We start from the raw sequence: 16908 nt of genomic DNA, 5'->3' as shown, positions 1-16908 counted from the left end.
GTGGACCAAAGGTATGATTATCTCTTAATTTTCATGATGACCTCGTCAAAGTAGCACACTCAGTCAACTATGACTAAAGAAGAAAAACTCCCTTGAATGACTAACTCCATGGTTGCCTTCTTTTTATCAAATTGAACCCACAATACGACAAAATAAACCAAAACCTATTTTTCTAGGAAGGTTAGGAAAGGATGGACATGAATCTTCCCTAAGTCACCTATTTTTGTGCAAAACCATCTTGGTTTTGCAATGACTGGTTTTGGATTTGGATATAAGAGAGTAGTTACTCTTTAAGAAAAAAGGGGTATTGGAAAAGAAAAGGCAGAAAAAAAAGGAAATGCCTTAAGAGTTGAAAAGGGAATCCTATAATTGATTTAAGAGAGAAACTAGAGGATTAATGTACTAAATAGAGAGAGATGTAGAATCCAGACTAGTTAGGGGTGGTTAGTTATTGCATGATTTAGTGTGTGTGTGTGTGTGTGTGTGTGTGTGTGTGTTTTGTTTGAAGTTTGGTTGAATGATTAAGTTTGTTCATTTAAGTGTTAAATGTTAGTATATAGTAATGTTTTACTTACTTTGATGTTAAGATGACCATTTTTGAAGTTACGGAAATGTGTTTAAGTTTTGAAGTTGCTATGGTTTAAGTTGTTTTAAGATAATCTGATGTGTTTGTTAAAGTTGTGTGTATATTGTTTAAGCATCAAGATATTGAATTTATCCACTAGAAAAATGTTTTTTATCTAAGAAAATGTTATTTTTGTTCACTGTTTTACTTGACCTTGATTATTGTTTTTCCTATTGATTTTGTTTCTTATTTGTTTTGATGATTCAAGCGGGTTGTATTAAGAATGCTTAAACTTTGTTTGCAAGGTTTAGTTGTTATTCTGGGTTATATTATATTTTTTCTAGGTTTAAGTTTTGTTGTTGGATTTCTAGGTTTACAAACTTTTCTGGGTTGATGTTCTTGCCATGAACTTTGCCTTAGGTCTTTGATATGGATATCATTTTAGTCGATTGTTGGTTCTTACATGTGTGTGCATACTTATTGATTTTTAATCCGAAGTTTTTATTGCTTAAAAAATTGTTTTTTATGGCTTTTGATATTTGTTTCCGTCTTTTCATTTTTTGGATAAAATCAAATAATTATGGCTTTTGTTGAATTATTTTGATGATCTAGCCCCGAAATCTTGTTTGAATGATGTTTGTGTGTGATTTTGTGCCTTTAATTTTGCGCAATCTAGTCTGAAATTGAATTTGTGTTTTTTGGGTTTATTTCTTGTCGTTCTTTGTGTTTTTCATCAAATTCAAGAAAAAAAACTTGTTTGACCTTCAGTGTTTCTGGACCTTGTTTATGGGCTTGGGTCTTTAGGCTAAGAGACCCAATCCATCTTTTTAATAAGGCAATGTTTGGTGAATTTGGTTTTTACCAAAGGAAAAATGCATTTCTTTTTGTTCTTAAGGCGTGTTTGCCAAACACGACATTAAGATATTTTTTTAGCCTCTGATTTTTAGTTAACAGCGTGTTTGGCAAATATACCCTATTATTTTCCCGCAATGTTTATTTTCTTATTTTTTGTGCTTTTGCCAAACATACCCTAAATAATTTCTAAAAGACCCTGGAAAAAATTCAATGACCATTTTAAAATTATTTTTGGGTGCCTTGCGTATTTTCCAACCATTTTATTTAATATTTGGGCGGTAGACTTATATTGTAAAATATTGACCCGATATTAAATATACTTGCTTTTCTTCAAAAATTTTAGAAAATTACAATCAAAATTTGCTTATTTAAAGAAAAATACAAAAAAATGTGTTTTTATCTATATGCATATAACCAAGCTTCTCAAAAATAAAATCATATTTGTATAAATAATAATAATAATAATAAAACACAATGCTTGATTTAGCATCTTTAAATACAAAAATTCAAGTAAAATAGTTTTGTTGATATATTTGCATGAATGTTTTGATTTAGTAATCAATTTATGAAATCCTTGAGAACTTGGCCTATATTTTAAAATTACCAAAAAAATTATTTTGATTGTTCGAATATTAAGGATTATGGAGTTATATGCAAGATGTATTCCCGTTATTAAAAGAAAAATACAAAAAATATGTTTTGACATTATAATGGTTAGGTTATAACCTGATAAGATAAGGACCTCCTTACCGATAAGAACTTGTCTAAAACCTTAGACAGACTAATGATTATAAAACACAATAATACCTTATATCAGACAAACAAACAATGTAACTTACCTTAGGTAAAGTGTACTAGGGTGACACGTCCTCCCTATACACAACCAGTCCCCTTATCTAGACTCTAAGACTAGTTAGGGTTTTCTAGTGATTAAAATATTAGGTAGCGACTTCAATCCCTTTTTTGATAAGAAACAAGAATTCCTTATTCTTTCTACCCATCACCATGAAAATCTTGACCCGGAAAGACGATTGCAGCGACGCCGCACACATGTGACAACAAGAGCTTTGAAAAGTGAATGAATACTATAAGTAATGGAATGCTAGGAGTTCATTATAGAAAGCAATGAAACAATGGTTGCTTTTTATTCAATTTCTATTATCGCTTCCCTTTCCTTTTTTATAGAATAATTTTGATTCGATTTTAGGTTTGCTTATATGGAAAGACAATTGAAGCAGATGAAGCATATTATATAGTTACTCACCATAATCAAGTTCATTAATGACTTATTTGATTGAATTAAAAAGTTTGTATTACTTTATATGAATCTTAAGAAAAATACATATTTGAAAAGTGTTGATATTTCCTAACTTTGCCATTGTTTTACTTTTCTTAACATTTAAGAAATATGTCTATAATGTTGTAAGGTTATATGTAAAAGATATCATTTATTTTTACATCCTTATTGTTGTATTCTATCCCAAACACTGATATAATTTAGAGGATTTATATTGGCTGTATGCATAAATCTACATATAAATAATGTGTACGTGTACAAAATACTTATAATTGTGCATTTTTGTGGTTCATAAGAAGTTTGTAAGTTTTGTGTTATTTGTGCATTTAAACTTTGGTTTCTCAATTAAGAAGAACCATTTTTAACTACAAACAGAGTAGTTCTAATATTCTCATAGATATCATCCTTTTATTTATAGTGGGTCTAAAAATTATGGGATTTGCGTATGATTACCGGTAGGCGTAAAATAAAAAAAAAGACAGTATAATCATTTGTTTTAATATTATAAATCTATTGTTTCTATGTCTAAAACCTGGTGAAGTGATCCTTGGTTTTACCCTAGTAGCTTTATAGGGCTTATAATGTTTTTGGCTAATGCAAGATGAGGTGGGATTTTTATTTTTGCCAATGATTTAATGGAAATAGCTTTGAACTTTGGCTTGATAAATAAGTATTTATAAAGGTAAATATGTTGTGGTTGGATAATTCTAATGGGAGGAAAGTCCATCACTTAGCATTTAATTAGTCTATCGGGCAATTTTAGGCACCTTTTATAGCTTTTATTGTAGGTTTTGGTATACCGATATGAAACCATATAGTTTGTGGAATTAGGACTTTAAAAACTTTTATACCTTAAATAACTTACTAGACTATTTTAGGAACCTTTCAAGGCTTCATGTAGGACTTTAGATACCGGTGCAAAACCATAAAGTTTATGGAATTAGTGCTTTGGCAAGTTTAGTACCTTAAATAACCTCCTAGTTAACTTTAGACACATTTCGAAGCTTCATGACCAGCTTTAACATACCAATATGAAAACCATAAGATTTGGAGAATCGGGCCTTTTGCAATTTTTCTGCCTTGATTAGCCTATCAACAACACCCTTATTGGGGCTTACATAATATATTGCATATTGGTGTGGAAGTTATAACATTTGCGTAATTATAGCATCTACAAATTTTATACATTAACCAATTAACCAACCTACTGGGAAACTTTAAACACTTATTAGGGCCTCCCGATATGTTTTCGCATACAAGTACAAAAATAATTTTTTTTTTGTGAAAATGGTGTTTTTGCAACTTTTATGTTAACTAGCCCAGTGGACAACTTTACGCACCTTTCTATGCCTCATGGAATTTGTCTTTTCACAGCTTATGTACCTTCACTAGCCTATTGAGTAATTTTAGGCATTTTAAGGTCTCATAATGCCTTTTTGCATACCGGTGCAAAAAACATAAGGTTTGTGGAATTGAAGCTTTTGCATCTTTTATGCATTAATTAGCCTATCAACAACTTTAAACACTTATCGAACCTCATATAATGTTTTTTCATACTGATGTAAAAACTATATTCTTTGTGAAATTGGTTTTTTTTTTACAACTTTTAAAAATCATAAGGTTTGTACAATTGAAGCTTTATAACGTCTAAATAACATGATATTCAATAGAAAAAGATATAACAAAAGAGATAAGTGATTATGCTTAGGGTTTCTTTTTTAGCTGCACTTAGATATTTTTACATTTTAAAAAATAATTATTATTATATTATGGGGCTTCCAAACTAAAAAAATACTAAGCTTAAGCCCTACTTGAAAATATAATTTGGCTTGGTCATTAGATAAAAAGTTCATGCCTAGGCCTGCTCAAAAGTCAATAAGCCTAGATTAGTCCATCAACAACTCAACATGTAGGAATAGGTGGAATGAATATAAAGACAAAAAATAATGTATTGACTCTCACAATTATTAACCCTAATATAAATGAAAAGTTAGTTGAATTCTTGAATAAATAGCAATGTGGATGGTTTGTGAAACAATAAGAAACTAGTACATTCGCCCATGCTTCGCTGCGGTTTGAATATTTATTTTTAAACTTAAAAAAATGTTAAGAATATAAAGATTCTTTTTGGCAACATCATTAAATCCAATCAAACAGTTCGATCTTAAAACATGTCAACCCAGCTCCTTACCAAACTCGAGTTTCGAATTAAACCGCGTGAGAGATTATCCAAAGTGAATTATTCAATTTAATGGGTCCAAAGACAACTTGGATGACCGATAAAAACATGACATAACTTTTAAAAAAAACTTTAAGATGACAATTTTTTATATATATTGAGACGATGACAAATTGGATCGACCCCGGTCACCCTGCGACCTGAGTCATGAACTTCAATGGGTTTAATAACTTTGTTGTTTTTGTAAATTATTTTTATTTAATTTTATGATAACATTAGATGCTTTCAAAATCATGCACTAACCCTAAAAAAGACATTTATTTGAGATCATGATAACCCTATATAAAGTTTAAAAAAAAATCATGAATTTTATTTCTCAATCAATCCAATATTGAAGAATAGTGAAATAAATAAATAAAACAGCTAGAAAAATTAAAGGACCAGAAATTAAAAAAAACATATCAGGTTTGATAGGTAAACCCGTGAATTGGGTAAACCGGGTCAACATATCAAACCCGCAAACCAGGTAATATACTTTATTGGGATTAATAACTTTTTTCTTCTAAACTATTGTTTATTTAACTATATGATAATAAAAATAGACGATCACAAAATCGAGCGTCAAACCAATACCAAGACTTTTTTTTAAGACTATGATAACCTCATAAAAAGCAAAACGAAACAAATTATGAAACTCAATTCTCAATCAGTTCAATATCAAATGATGAAATAAATAAATCAATTAAAAAACAATTTTAACTTGTCATACCCGTCAACAGGCCCATGGACTTTCTAAAATTTAATAACATTTTTTTTTTCAAAACTATTTTCTTAACTATATGATAAAAAGAAAAATAGACAATTATATAATCAAGTTTAATTAAAAAAAAGGTACTCAGCTAAACCCGTAAATTAGGGCAACCAGGGTTACCTCGTCAAACTCGCAAACCATATTGACTCCACAAAATTTAATAACCTAGTTTTTTTCAAAATCATTTTTTATTTAACTAAATTTTTTTAAAAATAGATCATACCGCGATGCTAAGATATTTTTCTGATACCAACTTGATGCTGAGATATTTTTTCGATACTACGATAACCATATAAAAGGCAAATTTTCTAATAATAAGCTGATGTTGTAATATTTTTTTTATTACTGCAATAACTATATAGAAGACAATAAATTATCAACTCTAAATCCCCATAAATATATCATATAAGACTAAATTAAAAAAAAATAACCAAAGAAAAAAAAGTTATAAAAAAAAACACTATGAACTATTATTGTAATCTATTGTTTGTACCAATGGGTGTAGGGAAAAAATATTTTCCCTACCTTTTAGCTTTATACTTAATAATAAGACATGACTTTTGGCTTAAAAGTGAACGAAGTCTTTTACAAGTAACACTTTTAATAACATGTTGATACTTGAGTCATGGTTGTCGCACTTAAGATGTTAAAAATTCTTTTACTGCTAAAAGAAGTTGTGTTCAACATTAATAAGACTCGCATGAAGAAGAAAATTTATTGAAATGAGATAGATATGTGATTTTTTTTTATCCTACTGTAACATGTGATTAGAACCCTACACTTCTTAGTAATATAATTATTCATGTTTACGAATATTCTATTGAAAAGAAACAATCAATTGTCATTTGTTTTTGTCTATCATTCAAAAATAAAAATATTGTCAATGACTTTCAAGCCTATTTCAATAACAAATACACTTTTGAAATAATGTATGGAAGTTTATGGTTTATTACTAAAGATAAAATAAAATTTTTTATGTCTATTGCATATGATTTCATTGTTATATATAATCTTTAATTGGCAATAACATCCCATAAGAACATAGGCAAGAAAGTTCTTGTAATTATAAGACTTTGTAGCATGATTTTTTTAAAAAAACAAAAAAACTTAATGAAACAATGACATGACTTGAATAACTCAATCTTTACTTTCAATCCCATTAGACCTAACTCAACCCACTAATCCTTAAACTTTTTTTTGCAGAAACATAATGAGCTTAATTTGAAGAAAAATAAAGGTGCGCAAATAGAGGAAATTGAAAAAACTATTCAGCCCACATATTCTTATATTTCAATGAGATATTGTTGAATTTACCGAGATCAAAACATCTTCTCCTAATTAAGAGAGTGGAGAGCAAACTCTACGGAGAACACAAAACAAAAGATGACAGGAGCAGTATGCACAATCAAACTAATTATGAATAAAGGTAAAAGATTCTAATAATGAGACCAATGTTTTTGTTCACCAAATCATTGAGCAAAACTCCAATCTTTTAACAACCATTTCAGAATAATAAAATCAGAAAAACCAGAATCAAGAGGAGGAGGCCCTTGACAAAACAAGTAATGGGAAAGAACTAGGTAGGGAGTAATCTATTTTTCTACATTTGATATGCACTATTATATATTGTTTGTGAATTTTATGAAGAAAAGAATGGGTGGAAGCATGTAACTAACCTATTATATAAGCCCTTCACAGACCTTATCAAGCTGAATACATCATGTTTAAATTGACACCCAAGCTATGTTGGTTAATAGAGGGCATAAATGAAAAATATGGATGTTGATAAAAAAAAAAAAAAAGCAAAAGATTGGTGTATTTTTTTTTCAACAACATTTGAAATTATATTATATCCTCTCTTGAATCGATCAATCTAGGATCTCAGACAATCATTTAATATATATGATACAACTTTTTTTTTCTTCACTTAACAATGACTAATCCGTAGCTTATCGATCAAACAATATAAACAAACATTTTTGTAAACTTTATGATTGCTTTTATAATGAAAGGAGTCTTGAAAAAAGATGATGGAAACAAGTTTTCCTTTCATAATGAGAGGAGCCTACACTTCTTTTGTCACTACTCTTTGTAAAATTGAAGAACTGATAAAAGGAGTTATTTGTATTGCAAAATTCAAACTCTGTGAAAGTCTATACCCAAGCGGATATAAATCTTGCCATAAAAAAACTACTAACCACCATTTATTAAACGAGATGGACCATTCATCAAATATTGAAGCTAAGTTATTTTCCTAGAAAATCTCCTTGAAACAAGCCAAGTAAATCTGCTGGTTCCTATAAATCCCAGGCCATTACAAGGTATGAATAGTTTTAAAGAAACAATTAATTTCTTTGTATGTGGAACATCAAAGGGTTAAGGTGTTCTAATCTATTTAAGAAAAATAATTTTCCATATCAAAATTGATTACAGAGAGCACACAATTTTGTTTAAGCTCAATAAGTATCTTCACACAACAATTTAAAACCAAAAAAGCTTTTGATAAAGCTTTTATAGTTAATCTCACTTGAAAAGGGCAAATGAAATCAAGCAAACCACTACCAACAATATAGTTCTCAAAACTAAAGGCACAAATGAAGGTTTTATGTCAAATAACACAGATCATAAGCATATATAAAATACATTAGCAAGCACACAAAACTTCAATCGGCTCCCGGACTCGCATCATAATGCAAAAACTCGCAACGACAAAGAGTCGATAAAAGCATAAGATACATGGACGAATTGATTAATTATTCCATGCTTTTATTCTTTCTTACACATATAGGTACTCTCATGATGTTTCTTTACTGAATCCCCGCTGGTTTATAAGAGAAAAAAATATTTCCCATTAAAGACTACGAGTAAAGTGTGCGTATTGAAGCGTCTAAATTCAATATTTCTACTTGTGAAAAAAATAGTCAAAACCACCATTATCATTAAAATGGTAAAGAATGTTTAAAAAATAAGAGGAAGATGTTAAAGAGCTAACCAAATTAATGTGGGATAGGAAGCCCCAGACCACAAACCAAAGCACCATTCAACATCAACCATGTGGAAAGCCATCTCAAAAATAGAAGCAATGCAAAGGATAAAAAACAGAGAGAGAGAGAGAGAGAGAAGAAACCATTTTCTCAAGCCTTTTGACGAACACCTAAGCTACAAGTAGGAAAGAAAGCATTGAAAACCAACTAGGAGCCCAAACCAATCTAATGTTAACCCCCTATGAAATGAAACAACACAATGTTAATGATATGCAAGAAAGGATCAAAGCATAGCTAGCCGAGTTTTTCCCAACTATGAGTTAGTGAAAGAGAAAGAAGAAATTCCTTGAAATTCTAATAAATTTTGACATTTTATATACACAAAACAAAATAAATTCAATAAAATAGTTTCTTCATTAAATCCCAACTCCTTATATGTCCATCTACAAAGCAGAATAATAAAACCAAATAATAGGCCATTACTTGGAGCAAATAACCTGAGTAATAAAATAGTTCTAACAAAGCCACTAAGGCCCTAAACTTATATAAGCTATTGGGTATTTGAATCATATAGCCCCTTGGCAGGAATATCATGAGCCTTCCTTATTTAGCTACCTATTCCCTGTGAGTCTAGGGCCTGGAATTTCCTAAGCATGCTGTCAATAAACTAATGTTGAAGGGTTTTCCATTAAAAAAATTTATTAGTCTTTTCTTCAGGTTAGTAACATATTGAGCCTTTTTGGAGGTTTAGAACACAATCTTGAACATTATAGTTTATAATCCAGCTTGGAAGAGTTTGAAGTACGAGCATTTCAGTACTTGGATATGGAAAATCCAATTTAATGCCTTCTGCCCTATTGACCATTTCTGGAAACAAATCCTGAAATATACACCATCTCGTTAGCTAGAGGTTGAGCTTCTTTGAATTCCATGAAAATGATTTTAGCACCCGTAACTTTATTTTCATTTTAAATTAATTAATTAATAACCAAACATCTACTTTGATCGAAAAGTGTTTTTTTGCAAGCGAACAAGAATAGAAATCTTGTTTTTCATTTACCAACATACAAGACTTAATTCAATAACACAACACTATATTTTCTTGAATTAAATCACATAAAAAAGATTCTAAAACTTAACAATATTTTCTTCTATTTTCCAGCCATTTTAGTAGCAAGCAAATAAAGAAAAATCATACTGAAGAAAACAAAAGCTAAAAAAGTATGTAAAAAAAAAACTTGACACCAAATAAATGAAATGACAAAGATTATAAGGAAAAAGAAAAAGAAAATAAAAGATCCACCTCCCAATGATAAGACAAAGAGGACTTTTAGTGTTCATGAAGAAAGAAAAGGTGAATTAATGAATGAGAAAGAGAGAGTTATGGTTGTTATTCATCATTAATTAATTAATCGATTAATCAAATAAGTTGGTAGTATAAAAGAGAGAGAAAGAATCATTGAAGAAACAAATAGCTTATGAGCAAAATCAACATCTATATCAATCTTGGTTGTAACATATAAACATTACATAACAAAATAAAATTTGCAAAAAAAAATTAAGAAAGATTTTATAAACACAAGCACCAGAGAGAAATTTGATGCAAAATCCATAGATATAAAGATATAAAAACTCACAGTCAAATCGACTCTTCTAAAAAAAGTTAACATCAATTTTGAAATTGAGCTTGAAACAACGATAACATGTACTGAGACATCAAGACTATAAGTAACCGAACCCCCACCCAATGCCTATAAAAAGACATGAATGAGAAGTATAGAAGATGCCACAAAACTTGATTATTTTTTTGATAAGTTAGAGTATTTCAATAAAAAACCAAAAAGTATGAGCAAAACTTCATACACACAATAATAATCACTAAAATCAAAGTCTATCGTCCAAAAAAACCTAAATATAAGTTAAACAACCCTATTTATAATAAGTAACAACATTCTAAATAATATTGGAAAAATAACAAAAGAGTTTTAAATAAAATAAAAAAAATAAGCATAAATCAACTAGAAAACTAATACAATTCTTACATAGTACCTTCTAAACTTCATCGAAAGGCCTTCCTGATTTCTGGTTACTCTAAAATTTTAACTAAATATAGAACAAGACCTCTAAGATTTTTTTGTAAAATTTTAGCCCAATCCAACAGTCGAATCACAAATTATTCTTGTTAGATTAATTAACCCACCATTGTGAAATAATTAAGCACATGTTGTAGATGGATCAGACCTCTCTTTCACATAGATTAGATTGACTAAGGTCTGATCATCACTTATTGAAGTTGTAACCTCCTTGAAACTCATTTTGATATAAATACTCTAAATAAGCCTATTAAATGTATATTTGAGCTTCTTTGCCCTTAATCTTGTAATTGACCCAATTGAAACTTGCAATGGATCTTTTGGTGTAGCCTTGATCTTTTCATCCCCTCTCTCTCAAAAGAATTCGTCCACGAATCATCACCTACATCAAATAAATAGATCAGAAATATTAAAAGTAGCACTAAACCATACTCACCTAGTAGATTCACTTTATAGGTATTATCATTAATTCTTTCAAGAATTTGGAATGGTCCATCTCATTTTGACATCAACTTAGATCTTTTTTGTTGAGAAAATCTCTCTTTTCATATATACATTCAAATCAAATCACCTGGTTAAAAAATAATCATTTTTTGCCTTTTATTATCTTTGAATTCATATTGCTCATTATTTTGTTGTATTTTATGCCTCATATTTTCACGAGGAGCCTTTACTATATGTGTTTTTCTATTGCCATCAAGATTAACCCTTTCATCAATATGTTAAGGAAACAATCCTAAATTAGTCAAAGGATTAAAACCATAGATAATTTTAAAATGAGAATAATCAATAGTAAAATGCACACTCCTATTATAAGCAAATTCAATAAATGGTAAGCAATCTTGCTAATTTTTTAAATTCTTTTGAATGATAGTTCTTAATAATGTAGTTAAAGTTCTATTAACTACTTTGGTTTGACCATCTATTTATGGATTACAAGTACTATAAAATAACAATTTTGTTTCTAATTTCCCTATAAAATCTTTTAAAAGTAGTTAAAAAATTTAACATCACGATCAGACACAATGCTTATAGGTACCCTATGGAGCCAAACTATCTTCTTAAAGAATAAATCTGCTATGTTAGTTGCATTATGGGTTGTATGACAAAATATAAAATGTGTTATCTTAGAAAACCTATTCACAACTACAAAAATAGAATCCTTACCCTTTTTTGATCTAGGTAAACCTAATATAAAATCCATTGATATATCAACCAAAGGTTCCCTAGGCACTGGTAAAAAAATATATAAATAATGAGGTAAAACTTTAGACTTAGTTTGTCTAAATGTTATGCACCTATCCAAATTCTTTGTACATCTCTTTTCATCGTAGTTCAATAAAAATGCTCATGAAAAACATCTAAAGTCTTAACTACCTCAAAGTGTCTTAATAATCTGTCCTCATGAGCTTCACAAACTAGTAATTCATGCATATAGCAATTAGGTACATATAATTTTTTTTAAAAAAATAAATATCTATTAACCTTATAAAAATTATCAAAGGCTTCAAATTCATATGCAACATATACTTGAAAGAAATTAACATCCTTAATATATAAATCTTTCACATACTTAAATCATACTAATTTAGTGTTTAGAGTTGAAATAAATACATATATTCACAATAGTGCATTAACCACCATGTTTTCCTTACATTGTTTGTATTAATCATGTATGGGAATTTTTCAATGAACTCTACCCATTTGGCATACTGACGATTTAACTTTCCTTGGCCTTTAAGATGTTTCAATGACTTATGATCGATATGGATCACGACTCCATACGCTGTAAGTAATGTTGCCAAGTTTTTAAAATTCTTACCAAAGTGCAAAGCTCATTATCATAAGTAGGATACTTTAATGTTGCACCATTAAGTTTTTTGCTAAAATAAGCCATATGCCTTTTTTTTCCTACATTAAAAACCTTTATTACATATCCATGAGGTATCACATTCAATCTCAAAAGTTTTTGTAAAATCAGGCAATGATAATAATGGAGTTGAAATTAATTTTTCCTTTGATAAATTAAAAGCATGCTTTTGTTTTTTTTCCTGTATTTAAAACCCATAAATTTCTTAACTATCTCTGTTAAAGGTGCAGCTAAAGTACTGAAATCCTTAACAAATGTCCAATAAAAATTAACCAAACTATGAAAACTTCTTAACTTAATGATTGATTTAAGTGTGGGTTATTCTTGGATAGCCCTAACATTTTCCTCATCCATCTCAATACATTTTTCAATAACAACATATTCAAGAAATATAATCTTTTCCATGCAAAAGTCATACTTTTTTTGTATTAACATATAAACATTCTTTTCACAAAAAAACCAATACTTTTCTTGCTATAAATCAAAATATCATCGAAATAAACCACAACAAACTTACCTATAAAATTATGCAAAACATGTTTCATTCATCTCATGAAAGTACTACATGCATTAGTATGTCCAAAAAACATAACTAACCACTTATACAAACCATATTTAGTTTTAAAGATAGTTTTCCACTCATCTCCCTTTTTCATTCTTATTTGATGATATTCACTTTTTAATTCACTCTTAGAAAACATACAAGATCCATGCAATTTATCTAACATACCATCAAGTCTAGGAATTAAGTGTCTATACTTTATCGTAATATTATTGATGACATGATAATCAAGTCCCATCCATCTTTGGTACTAACAACATTGAAACTGCACATGAACTCATGTTTTGTCTTATATATGTTTATATCATCAATTCTCCTTGCGAGGGTGCGACATCGCGACGACCCTTCCCGAGCATGTTCTGGATGGTCTTTGGTTGGATAAGAGAATCACTACCTAGTATTATGGTTAATAGGAACCCTAACTGGTCGTTTAGATATTCTGGGTAAGGTACAGGTTGCATAAAGGAAAGGTATTAATACCCCTGATACGCCTTACCTGAGGTAAACTACATTGTTTTTTCTCTTTGTTTTCTATGGTGTGATGATGTTTCTGTTTCTATTAGCCTATTATGATAGGTTTGTTATGATAAACAAACCCTAATTTTCTAGGTAAAGAACTTGGTCTGGAATGGTGAAATGTCCTCAATTATCATTGAGGCTTTTTTCAGGATAAACTTGAAATTTTTTGCTATTAGGTCATTCCAAATAATATTTCAGATCAAATTCCTTATAATTTTTCATCCTTGTATTACGAGTGAATGAGTTGTATTACTCCCAATAATATTTTAGATATTAACCTCATACATTTTTTTTATCCTTATATTAAAGGTGAGTAATAATAAATCATTATCTCTAATTTGAATATTAACCCTTTTATAGATTTTTTTTATCCTTATAAAAAAAAAACTACTCTCTGTATCAATGGTATTAGGGGTGTTAATATTTTAATATTTTTGAAATATAGACCAAAATCATTTGGAATTTAAGAAACTTTTTGTAAAATCCAAACAATATTTTTAAAACATGCCAAAATATTCTAGATTTTGAAATAATTCTTAAATGATTTTTAGGATTTTTAATCATATACAATTAAAACATTTGGTTAATTAAAAAAAACTTTTGTCTTTTATCTTTTTTTCTTACCATTTATTTAATTAACACGTACTAAAAGAAAGTAATGTAAAATAAGCCAACACACACACTTCCTCTTTTTTACTATATTTTTTTAACTCACACACCCCACAATTACATGTTTACAAACAATAAAAATAAATAAATAAAACACACATCAAACTCCTAAAATTTGTAAAATAAACCTCCTCAAATTCACAAAATAATCTGAAGAAGTTGTTGGAACTTGAGAACAGTGTTGGGAAGCTTCTAAGGTTGCAGGAACAATGGTAGTGCGTGGAACCATGCACCATCACCGATGAAGACATGAAAGGTCGGTGGATTTAGAGCAACTGATCCTTTTTTTCCTCCTTGTATTGATGGTGAAGGCCAACGTCGCTTGCAAAAGAAACACAACCCACACAATCAATTGATTTTTATCGTTGATGGCTGTCATGGTTTTCAGCTGGAACATGAGAGATGTAGCCGATGGAGGATGAGCTGATGGTGCTCTGTCTCTCTTTGTGGTTGTGAGTTACTTCTAGTTTCAGGTTTTCTTGAGAGTGAGAGAGAATGACTTGTGGATTTTGAGGGAAAAAAGGCTCGTTGTTTGTTGGGGCTGTTATGGGATGGTTCACAGTTGTTGCTCATGGTGGACGAGGTTGAAGTGATTTGGTGAGGGGGGTTGGCTTCTCATAGTGGTTGAGGCTATGGTGGCTCACGATATAGAGCTACTAGGGGAGGTGTTGCTAAACAGAGATGGTTTCTTTGAGAGACTGTCGGTGGGAAAATTAGAAAGGTTATTTGTCTTGATGGTGCTTTTGTGGCTAGCATTGTGGCTAGCCATCATACTGTTGTTGAGGAGATATTAGTGAAAATTGGGTTTTAATATGTAAGTGATGGGAGGGACAAGAAAAGAGGTTTATTTTTTGTTCTATTCTCTTAATGGCTTGTGGCAGGGATTCAAAAATGGGTTTAGGATTTTTATGGGTCTCTTGGCTGGAGGTTGAAGGTTGCTGGTGATGGTGGGGGTATTAATTAGTTTTTCTAATGTTGTTTGGTGGACAAAAGAGAGATCATAAGGAGGGTGAGCAATTGGTAGGTTCAAGGTTAATGTTGGTAGATGAATGGATGGGTTGTCATGTTGTTGTTGTTGTTTTTTTTTTTGTGGCTGGACAATAGAGAATAAACAAAGGCACTGTATGTGGAAGAGTCTTATTATCTTCTCGACTTTTATTTTCAACTCAATGGACCTGAAAATCATGTATTTCAATGATTTCCTTCAACTAGAACTATCCAAAGGCATTTTGATTAAATTTGAAACACTTTGATTGTAGGGTTGACATATGATACTTTCTAATTGTGAGGTTTGAACATTTTGACATTCCTCGATGCCAAAGATTGGAGAAATTCCTAATGGAAGGGTTTCTCTCCTTTTTTTGATTGAAAGGTTACAATTGAGATTCCTTGTTATCATAGATCAAGGATTATTTTTTTTGTCAACTTTGATTTCATTGTTGGTTTTTCTTGTAAAATTTTAAAACACACTTATGCAATGCTTTAGGGTTAGATGACATGCATGCATCCTTACCTGATTTAAAATATGGCCCTCATCTTCGATTCTTCATCGTCATAAGGTGTCTTTGCTTGCTATTGAAAGCCTTCTTAATCCTCTGATTCACCGACTCATTCGAGTTTACCGTATGACAATCCTTTATTTGAATGTAAGTTCTTGTCCTGGACTATTCATGATGATTATTGATCTCATTGTGTATTAAGCTTGATCATGCCCCTAAGTATGGTGTTGCTTGCTTTATCATAAAGGAGTTTAACAAATCATTTAACCTTTTGAAAAAACCGCCCCCTGATTAGCCGTGTGCATCATGCCAACAATATCAAAAAGTTTTCTAGTGTCCTTAAAATTTAGATTTTCTTTGTTCTTCTATTTTTATATGACTTTTTTAATCAAGATTGTAAATAATTTCCTTTTTTTTTAACTTAATGCCGCAACTAGTTTTTAAAGAATATAAAGAACTCGACAACAATGAAGTATGCAAAAACTTGAAGATAAAAAGGATATAGCCTGATTTTCTAAAAAAATATATACATAATTTCTCGTCATTTCTCGAATTCAAAACCCTATAACTAACTAAAAAAAAACTAAAGGATTAGAAAACTCGATTTTCGGTTGGTTTTGTGAGGAAAGATTCGTAGGCTAGGAAATGAGATGGTGATGGTGGTGGTTGGTTTTGAGATTAAAAAAAAGACCTAATTTCAAAAGAAAAAAAAAAGAGAAAAAGGAAGAAAATAAATTGGTGAAAGAGAAGTGATTTTCAAAATGCAATTATAATTTTTTTAGATAATAGAAATAAGATAAAGAGGGAAGACAGAAAATGAAGATCCAAGAAACTTTTAGACATCATATAAGAAAGAAGAAAAAAAAAATGAAATACATGGTAGCAAAGATGATACATATGAATAGAGAAAAAAAAATCATGAAAACTTATAGTAAAACACAATTATGTTTTAGCTTTTTTGTTAATATCAACTAGATTTGCAATGTTGGCCAGAAAATGTTTTTA

This window comes from Populus trichocarpa, chromosome 3 (genome assembly GCF_000002775.5).
Source record: "Populus trichocarpa isolate Nisqually-1 chromosome 3, P.trichocarpa_v4.1, whole genome shotgun sequence".
Classification (NCBI taxonomy): Eukaryota; Viridiplantae; Streptophyta; class Magnoliopsida; order Malpighiales; family Salicaceae; genus Populus; species Populus trichocarpa.
The sequence above is the reverse complement of the archived record's forward strand: the minus strand, read 5'-3'. Positions refer to the sequence as shown.